The sequence below is a fragment of the Tamandua tetradactyla genome, chromosome 23 (genome assembly GCF_023851605.1).
Source record: "Tamandua tetradactyla isolate mTamTet1 chromosome 23, mTamTet1.pri, whole genome shotgun sequence".
In the NCBI taxonomy this organism is placed as follows: domain Eukaryota; kingdom Metazoa; phylum Chordata; class Mammalia; order Pilosa; family Myrmecophagidae; genus Tamandua; species Tamandua tetradactyla.
Window position 1 is genome coordinate 55,671,202 of NC_135349.1, and position 10,772 is coordinate 55,681,973.

Here is a 10,772-nt window from a genome sequence, read left to right on the forward strand (position 1 = left end):
CTGAGTAGATACCTAGCAATGATATTGCCAGATCATTTGGCAATTCTATACTTAGCTTCCTGAGGAACAACCAAACTGCCTTCCACAGCAGTTGTACCATTTTTCAATCCCACCAACAGTGGATAAGTGTGCCTCTTTGTCCACATCGTCTCCAGCACTTGTCGTTTTCTGTTTTATTGATAATGGCCGTTCTGGTGGGTGTGAGATGATATCTCATTGTGGTTTTGATTTGCATTTCCCTAATACACAGGGAAGTTGAGCACCTTTTCTTGTGCCTTTTAGCCATTTGTATTTCTTCTTCTGAGAAGTGTCTATTCATGTCTTTTGCCCATTTTTAAATTTGGTTGTCTTTTTGTTGTTGAGTTGAACAATCTCTTTATATATTCTGGATACTAGACCCTTATCTGATATATTGTTTCCAAATATTGTCTCCCATTGTATAGGCTGTCTTTTTACTTTCTTGACAAAGTCCTTTGAGGCACAAAAGTGTTTAATTTTGAGGAGTTCCCATTTACCTATTTCTTTCTTTAATGTTCGTGCTTTGGGTGCAAGATCTAGGAAACCACCTCCTATTATAAAATTTATAAGATATTTCCCTACATTTTCTTCTAAAAATTTCATGGTTTTAGATCTAATGTTTAGGTCTTTGATCCATTTTGAGTTAACTTTTGTATAGGGTGTGAGATACGGGTCCTCTTTCATTCTTTTGCATATGGATATCCAGTTCTCTAGGCACCATTTATTGAAGAGACTGTTCTGTCCCAGGGGAGTTGTCTTGACTGCCTTATCAAAGATCAGTTGTTCATGGATGAGATGGTCTATATCTGAACACTCAATTCGATTCCATTTGTCAGTATATCTATCTTTATGCCAGTACCATGCTGTTTTGGCCACTGTAGCTTCATAATACGCCTTAAAGTCAGGTAGCATGAGACCTCCGACTTCGTTTTTCTTTCTTACGATATTTTAAGCAATTCAGGGGACCCTGCCCTCCCAGATAAACTTGGTTATTGTTTTTTTTATTATGTCTGACAATTAAGTTTTTGGGATTTTAATTGGTATTGTATTGAATCTAAAAATCAATTTAGGTAGAATTGATATCTTAACTATATTTAGTGTTCCAATCCATGAACCTGGTATGCCTTTCCTTTAGGTCTTCTGTTATTTCTTTTAGCAATTTCTTATAGTTTTCTTTGTATAGGTCTTTTTGTATCCTTAGTTAAATTTGTTTCTAAATATTTTATTCTTTTGGTTATAATTGTAAATGCAATTTTTTTCTTGATTTCCCCCTCAGATTGCTCACTATTAGTTGTCATGGTCAGATTCATGTCAACTTGGCCAGGTGGTGGTGCCCGTTTGTCTGGTTGGGCAAGTGCTGGCCTGTCTGTTGCTATAAGGACATTTCATAGAATTAAATCATGATCACGTCGGCTGCATCCACAGCTGATTCCATTTGTACTCAGCCAAGGGGAGTGTCCTCTGCAATGAGTGATGCTTAATCTAATCACCGGAAATCTTTTAAGGAGGATTCAGAAGAGAAAGGCTCTCTTCTTACTTTGGCTGGCAAGCCTCTCCTGTGGAGTTCATCCAGACCCTCCACTGGAGTTGTCACGGATTTTTGACTGTATGTTCCCATGGTTACATGAGACAATTTTATAAATTTTATATCTACAGATATTTCCTGCTGATTCTGTTTCTCTAGAGAACCCTAGCTAAATCACTAGTGTATAGAAACACTACAGATTTTTGAGTGTTGGTCTTATAACCTGCCACCTTGCTGTACTCATTTATTAGCTCTAGTAGTTTTGCTGTGGATTTTTTTGGGGGGGTTTCAGCATATAGTATCATATCATCTGCAAACAGTGAGAGTTTTACTTCTTCCTTTCCAATTTTGATGCCTTGTATTTCTTTTTCCTGTTTAATTGCTCTGCCTAGAACTTCCAACACAATGTTGAATAACAGTGGTGATAGTGGACATCCTTGTCTTGTTCCTGATCTTAGGGGAAAGTTTTCAGTTTTTCCCCATTGAGGATGATGTTGGCTATAGGTTTTTCATATATTCCCTTTATCATGTTAAGGAAGTCCCCTTCTATGTCTATCCTTTAAAATGTTTTCAACAAGAAAGGATGTTTAATTTTGTCAAATGCCTTTTCTGCATCAATTGAGAAGATCATGTGGTTTTTCTGCTTTGATTTGTTGATATTGTGTATTACATTAATTGATTTTCTTATGTTGAGCCATCCTTGCATACCTGGAATAAATTTCACTTGGTCATGGGTGTATAATTGTTTCGATGTATTGCTGGATTCGATTTGCAGGAATTTTGTTGAGGATTTTTGCATCTATATTCATTAGAGAGATTGAGCTATAATTTTCTTTTCTTGTAGTATCGGGGCTTTGGTATGAGGGTGCTTTTGGCTTCGTAGAATGAGTTAGGTAGCCTTCCCTCCTTTTCAGTTTTTTTGAAGAGTTTCAGCAGGATTGGTACCAATTCTTTCTTGAATGATTGGTAGAATTCACATGTGAAGCCATCTGGTCCTGGACTTTTCTGTTTTCGGAGCTTCTTAATGACTGTTTCAATTTCTTTACTTGTGATTGCTTTGTCGAGGTTGTCTATTTCTTCTTGAGTCAATATTGGTTGTTCATGCCTTTCTAGGAAGTTGCCTATTTCATCTACACTGTCTAATTTATTAGCATAAAGTTGTTCATAGTATCCTTTCATTACCTCCTTTATTTCTCTAGGGTCTGTGGTCATGTCTCCTGCCATTTCTGATTTTGTTTATTTGCATTCTCTCCTTCTTTTTGTCAACCTTGCTAAGTGTCCAGCAATCTTATTGAGTTTCTCATAGAACCAACTTCTGGTTTTGCTGATTTTCTCAATTGTTTTCATGTTCTCAATTTAATTTATTTCTGCTCTAATCTTCGTTCTTTCTTTCTTTTGCTTGCGTTGGGGCTAGTTTGCTCTTCTTTCTCTAGTTCTTCCAAGTGAGTAGTTAATTCCTTGATATTTGCTCTTCTTTTTTGATATAGGCATTTAGGACAATATATTTCCCTTTTTAGTACTGCTTTTGCTACAGCCCATAAATTTTGATATGTTATGTTTTCATTTTCATTTGCCTCAAGATATTTACTGATTTCTATTCTAATTTCTTTCTTGACCCACTGGTTGTTTAAGAGTGTGTTGTTGAGCCGCCACATATTTGTGAATTTTTGGCCTTCTGGCAATCACTCATTTCCAGCTTCATTTCTTTATGATCTGAGACAGTGTTTTGTACGATGTCAATCTTTTTAAATTTATTGAGACCTGCTTTGTGACCCAACATATGGTCTGTCCTTGAGAATGATCCATGAGCACTTGAGAAAAAGGTATATCCTTCTGTTGTGGGGTGTAATGTTCTCTAAATGTCTGTTAAGTCTAGTTCGTTTATTGTTGTATTCAAATTCTCTGTTTCTTTATTGATCCTCTGTCTAGATGTTCTGTCCATTGATGAGGGTCTCCAACTGTTCTAGTCTATGAAAACTGCCAGAATGCAACACACCAAAGATGGATTGGCTTTTAATAAAAGGGGATTTATTTAGTTTAAAATGTATAGTTCTTCAGAGGAAAGGCAGCTAACTTTCAGCTGAGGTTGTTTTTTACATGGGAAGTCACAGGGTGATCTCTGCTGACCTTCTCACCGGGCCTCTGGGTTCCAACAGCTTTCCCTGGGGTGATTCCTTTCTGCATCTCCAAAGGGCTGGGCTGAGCTGTGAGTGCTGAGATGAGGTATGCTGAGCTGCTTGGGCTGTGCTACGTTGACCTCTCTCATTTAAGCTTCCAGCCAATTAAATCAAACATCATTCATTGCAGCAGGCACGCCTCCTAGACAACTGCCGATTAATCAGCAACAGATGAGGTTCACATGCCATTGGCTCATGTCCACAGAAGAACTAGGCACCTTCACCTGGCCAAGCTGACACCTGAATCTAACTACCACACCAACTATTATGGTAGATGTGTCTATTTCTCTTTTCAGTGTTTACCTCAGATATTTTGCAGCATTCTGGCTTGGTGCATAAATATGAATGATTTTTATGTCTTCTTGTAGAATTGTTCCTTTTATTAATATGCAGTATCCTTCTTTGTCTCTTTTAACTGTTTTACACTTGAAGTCTAATTTGTTGGATATTAGTAAAGCTACTCCTGCTCTTTTCTGATTGTTGTTTGCATGATGTATCTTTTCCTAACCTTTCACTCTCAACCTATATTTATCCTTGGGTCTGTAATGCGTCTCCTGTAGACAGCATATAGATGGGTCCTGTTTTTAATCCATTCTTCCAGTCTATGTCTTTTGATTGGGGAGTTTAATCCATTAACATTTAGTGTTATTACTGTAAGGGCTGTACTTTCTTCCACTATTTTGCCTAATTTTTCTTTTTACCTTTACTGATCATCTTCATTTCTACACTCTTCTCCACACCTCTTTCTCCTGTCTTTTCCTATCTGTCTCTAGTGCTCCCTTTTGTATTTCTTGCAGAGCTTGTCTCTTGGTCACAAATTCTCTCAGTGATTTTTTGGTCTGAAAATGTTTTAATTTCCACCTCATTTTTGAAGAAGAAAAGGACAAGTTTGCTGGATATAGAATTCTTGGTTGGCAGTTTTGCTCTTTTAGTATCTTTTTGGGGGGGAGGGTGTATGGTCTGGGAATCAAGCCCAGGTCTCCTGCATCAAAGGCAGGCATTCTAACCACTGAACTACCTGTGCACCTGTTCTTTTAGTATCTTAAATATATCATACCACTGTCTTCTTGCCTCCATGGTTTCTGCTGAGAAATCTACGCATAGTCTTATTGGGCTTCCCTTGTATGTATGTGATGGATTGCTTTTCTCTTGCTGCTTTCAAAATTCTTTCTGTTTGACATCTGACATTCTGATTAGTAAGTGTCTTGGAGTACATCTATTTGGATCTATTCTGTTTGGAGGTACACTGCACTTCTTGGCTCTGTAACTTTAAGTCTTTCCTAAGAGTTGGGAAATTTTCAGTGATAATTTCCTCCATTTGTTTTTCTCCTCCTTTTCCCTTCTTTTCTCCTTCTGGAACACCCACAACATGTATATTTGTGCGCTTCATGTTGTCACTCAGTTCCCTGAATCCCTGCTGTATTTTTCCATTCTTTTCCTTATATTTTCCTTTGCTGGTCAGATTTCAGATATTCTGTCATCCAGTTCACCCATCCTATCTTCTGCCTCTTGAAGTCTAACATTGTAGGTTTCCATTGCTTTTTTTTCATCTCTTCCACTATGCCTTTCATTCCCATAAGTTCTGTGATTTTATTTTTTCAGACTTTCGATTTCCTATTTTTGTTCATCCCTTGCCTTCTTTATATCCTCCCTCAATTCACTGATTTGAGTTTTGATGAGGTTTTCCATGTCTGTTAGAACATCCTAAATTGTTTCAACTCCTGTATCTCACTTGAATTGTTGGTTTGTTCCTTTGACTGGGCCATATCTTCAGTTTTCCTAGTATGATTTGTTATTTGTTGCTGGCATCTAGGTATTTAATTTCCTAAATTAGTTTATTCTGGAGATTGTTTTCACTTTTTTTTACCTAGGGTTTTCTTGCTGGATGACTCTGTTGTCTTTCTGTTCTTTAACATTCAGTTTAGGGTGCATGGGTGGTTCAGTGGTAGAATGCTCCCCTTATATGTGAGAGACCTGGGTTCGATTCCCAGACCATACACCAAACAAACAAACAAAAAAACACAAAAACTTTCCATTCAGTTTATTCTAGACCTCTAGCTTAGATTTTGTTTAACAGGTAAGAATTTTTCAGTTCTTGTTTTCTTCTTTCTTGCCCTGCCTGTATGGTGCCTTTTCTTTTTTTTTTTTCTCTTGGGCAGGCACCAGGAACTGAACCTGGGTCTCCAGCATGGCAGGGGGGAACTGTGCCTGCTGAACCATCATGGCCTGGTGCCTTTTCTTTTATTCCCTTAGGAGGGTCTACTTAGGTGTTATAGACCCTAGTCAGATTTTCCCAGACCAAACTGCCATCCTCTCAGGAGGAAGCAGTCACCTGGGTCAGTTGACTGTTTTCTAGGCAGAAAAACACAGTCCTGCCCAGTATTTGGTGCTTGTCTGCCTGTGGGTCCCACCAACATAAGATGATGTGGTTCCTTTAACTTCAGCAGACTCTCCCTGCTAGGGTGTGGTCAAGACAGAGGAGAGCATTTAGGCTGGCTTTAATCACCCTAGTTTCCCAGTCCCTGGAGTCTGGATTCCTCGGGGGAGGGATTCCACCTGAGCTGGGCCCCACCCCTCTCCTGGGGAAGGCACAGCCTCCAGACAAGCTCTCAGACAAGCTTAATTCCGCTCTTGCCTGGGGCAGTTGGAGCCCGAGAAGCCCTGCAGGTATATCCAAAGAGCAGTCAAGCCATAGAAACACAGCTACAGTAAAGAAAAAAAAATCCTTTTCAGAGCAGGACCCCCATTCCCCGGGTTTGCCAATCAAGAGCTTAAGTTGGTGCTTTGCTCTGTGTATCTCCAGGTCCTATGTGCCCCCTCCTTTCCTTCAGAGCCCAGATCCTTTCAAGTATTTTGTGCTGTCTGATCCAAAAAATCTGTTTTGTTTTTTTTCTTTTTCCCCGCCAGCCTTGTCCCCTCGGTGCTGGGGCAAAACCCAGCAACCTCAGCTTTTATTTGACGTTCAGCTGAGCTGGGGGCTTATTTTCAGTAGTCAGAATTTGTTATTAATTCCACAGTTGGCGCTTGGTAGAGCTCAGCCCCTGCTGTTAGTAAAGTTCCTTTCCAGTCCCCTCCAGGAAGCAGCCTGCAAGGAGGGCACCGGCTCCGCGGCTTGGGGGACTCACAGTTATGAGTGGGATCGCAGCTGGTCCAGACTTGGGCACACTGTGTGTCTGGTCACTGATGTGGCCCCAGCAGGCAGCTGTTCTGTCCTGTTCCTGGCTGTTCACCAGCTGCTCTGCAGGACAAGCTAAATCCCACATCTCACTGTGCCCCCATCTTGGACCTGTGGAAAGATTTTTGATGACTAATTGAGTGTCTTTACTTGTAATTGGTTCACTGAGATCTTCTGCTTCTTGAGTCAGTATAGGTAGTTTATGTATTTCTAGGAATGTGCCATTCCATCTGAGTTATCTGGTTTGTTACATATAGTTGTTCATAATATTCTTATGATTTTTAAAAATTTAAAAATTTGTTCATAATATGTGGTAACTCGTTCTGTTTATCTGCGTATCTGTTTATCTGACTTTTTGTTAGTCTAGCTAGGGGGCCATCGATTTTATTGATCTTTTCAAAGAATCAACTTTGGATTCTATTGATTCTTTCTATTGTTTTATTGTTCTCCAGTTTGTTCATTTATTATTTCTGTTCTCTTATTTGCTTTGGGGTTCATTTTCATTCTTTCTCTGAATTCTCCAGGTGAGCAGGTACATCAAGTTTTGCTTTTTTTTGCTTTTTTAATATAGGCATTTAAGTGCAGTAAACTTTCCTCTCAACACTGCCTTTGCCACATCCCATGAGTTTTGATATGTCATATTCTTATTATCATTTGTCTCCAGATATTTACTGATTTCTCTAGCAATTTCTTCCTTGACTCACTGATTATTTAAGAGGATGTTATTTAATCTCCATATATTTGTGAACACTTTGGTTCTTTGATGATTATTAATTTCCAGCATTGTTCCCTTGTGATCAGAAAAAGTGCTTTGGATGATTTCAATTTTATTAAATTTATAAAGACTCAGTTTGCATCCCAGCAGATGATCTATTCTGGAGAGCGTTCCATATGTACTAGAGAAGAATATATATCTTGGTGTTTTGGGGTATAGTGATCTATATATGTCTTTTAGGTCTAAGTCTCCTACTATTACTGTTGATATGTCCATAGTGCCCTTCAGTTTTTCCAATGTTGGCCTCACATATTTTGGAGCTCCTTGATTTGGAGCAGACATATTTATGATTGTTATTTCTTCTTGGTGGATTGTCCCTTTTATTAATATGTAGTGTCCTTCTTTGTTTCTTATAACCTCTTTCCATTTAAAGTCTATTTTGTCTGGATAGTAGTATAGCTACTTCTGCTTTCTTTTGGTTACAGCTTGCGAAGATCTTTTCCTATATTTCACTTTCAATCCAGCTGGGCCCTTGAGTCTAAGATGTGTCTCTTGTAAACAGCATATAGATGGATTATGTTTTTTAATCCATTCTGCCAGTCTGTATCTTTTGGTTGTGAGTTTAGTCCATTAACGTTCAGTGTAACTACTGTAAAGGTGGTTCCTGACTCTGTTTTTTTGCATGGGCAGGAACCAGGAAATGAACCCAGGTCTCTGGCATGGCAGGCAAGAACTCTGCCTGCTGAGCCACTGTGGCCTGCCCCTTGGCTCTATCCTTTTATCTTTTAGTTTTTATTTGTCAGTTCTATATATTCTTTTCCTTCTCTCTCTTTTTATCATTTAAATTAATGTTACTCATATTCTTCAATTCTGTGCCCTCCTCCAGACCTCTTTCTCCTGTGAGTGAACTCAGACTGGTGCCCATGAAAGGGAGAGAAATTTTAAGGCAAATAAATAAATAAATAAATAAATGAAATAAAATAGAATAAGAAGTGATATAAAGAATCAACAAAATAAAAATATAAATATAAAATATATAAAAGTAAAGAATGAAAAAACAATTATACTACTAATAAAAACATACAGAAAATATGTTTTTTAAAAGGGGAGAAAGAGAAAAAGAATATTAAAAAAATAAATATGTAAAAGTAAATCCTTAGATTGGGAGTTAGCCTCCCTGCACTTACCGCTTCTAGCCAGCAGGTGGCGATCCTAAGGCTCCTGCTTCCTCAGCCTGGCCCCTCCGGCAGCAGTGGCTTGAGGATGGTGAGCATGGTGGGGTGCTGCTCCTGGCCCCCCATGGTGGATGATCAGGTGACCTCTGGATGGGGAGTTCTCCCCACCCAGCAGCTGGACTGGAGGGATGGTTGGTTCCCTCCGACCACGCCTCCCCTCACAGCAGCCCCCCACTGGTGGGGATCACAGTCACCCATCCCACCCCGCTCTCTCTGTCGCGTTCCCCCAAACCCCCTAGAGACCCCGTTTGAGGAACCTGGTCTGTTCTTCCTGTCCTGTCTTGTTCCATGAAGCAGGAGAGAACTCAGTGCACTCCGTGCCACCCTCTTCCCATGAATCCCCCATCTCTGCACTCCTGATTGGATTTCACTGCTCAGTACGTCGACGTTTGTGCCAGAGCCATGCTGTTCTGACCACTGTGACTGTGATAAGCTTTAAAGTCAGGATGTGTTAGTCCTCCCACTTCATTCTTCTTCTTTTTTTAAGGATATTTTTAGCTATCAAGGTCTCTTTCCCTTCCAAATGAATTTGATAACTAGTTTTTCCAAGTCTTCAAAGTGGGTTGTTGGAATTCTGAATGGCACTGCGTTGGATCTCTAAGTCAGTTTGGGTAGAACTGACATCTTAATTGCATTTAACCTTCCCATCCATTAGCAGGGAATGTCTTTCCACCTATTTAGAACTTTTTTTTTTTCTTTTGGCAACATTTTGTAATTTTTTGTTTACAGACCTTTATATCCTTGGTTAACTTTATTCCTAGATACTTGATTCTTTGTTGCTATTCTGAATAGAATTTTTCCTTACTTATCTCCTCAGTTAGGTCATTGCTTAAGTATAGAAGCATTATCAATTTTTGCACATTAACCTTATAGTCTCAGTTTCTTTTAATCTGTGAATATTTCAAACTCGCACTCATTTTTGAGGGACAGTTTGCTGGATAAAATTTTTTGGTTGATAGTTTCTCTCTTTAGTACAAATGGATGGCTTTAGCCCCAAACAAAAACAAACAAACAAAAAACCCAAAAAAACCAAACAGACAAAAAAAAACCAAAAACATGACAGCAATCCCAGAGGAATGGGAGAATTAGGTTTCCAAAGGTACAACAATGTAATACTAAGATCATCCAGTTGTCAACAAAAGCATTAGAAAATACCAACAGTAAAGTATGGCCCATTTCAAGAAAAAAATAATTTGACAGGAACCATTCCTGAGGAAGGTCATACATTGGAATTATTAGTCAAAGATGTTAAATGGACTAAAGGAAACCATTGAGCAAAGAACTAAAGGAAATTAAGAAGCAAAATAAAGAGATGGAAATGGTGAAAAGGAACAAATCAGATTTGGGAGGTGAAAAGTAAAATAATTCAAATGAAAAACTGATTAGGGGATTCAATACCAGATATGAGCAGACAGAAGAAACGATCAGGTGAACTTGGAGGTGAGAAAAATGGAATTATCTAATGTGAGGAGCAGAAAGAAAAAAAATGAACAGCACCTGCGGGACACCATCAAGTGAACCAACATACACATCTTTGGAGTTCAGGAGGAGAAGAGAGTGAGAGAGAAAGGGGCAGGAAAATAGTTGAAGAAATAATGGCCAAAAATTTCCCAAATCTGATGAAAGACATGAATTTCACATCCAAGAATCTCAAAAAACTCCAAGCAGGATCAACTCAGAAACACATAATCAGACATATTATAGTCAAAGTGTCAAAAATCAAAGAGAAAATTTGCAAAAAACAGGACAGATGTGACTCATCATGAGATCTTCAATAGGATTAACAGCTGATTTCTTATCAGGAAGTATGGAGGCTAGAAGGCTGTGGAATGGCAATTAAAGGCCTTAAAGAAAAAGACAACAACAAAAAACTGTCAACCAGAAATTTTACATCTAGCAAAATTATACTTTAAGAATGAAGGCGTAG

At 38.8% G+C, this 10,772-nt stretch overlaps 1 non-coding gene across 1 annotated transcript; it reads left to right on the forward strand.

Moving 5' to 3' along the window:
- Window positions 1-5,648: 5,648 nt before the first annotated feature.
- On the forward strand, window positions 5,649-5,719 carry TRNAI-UAU (transfer RNA isoleucine (anticodon UAU)). Its single transcript has one exon. It is a non-coding gene; the product is annotated as a tRNA-Ile (tRNA).
- The last annotated feature ends 5,053 nt before the right edge of the window (window positions 5,720-10,772 follow it).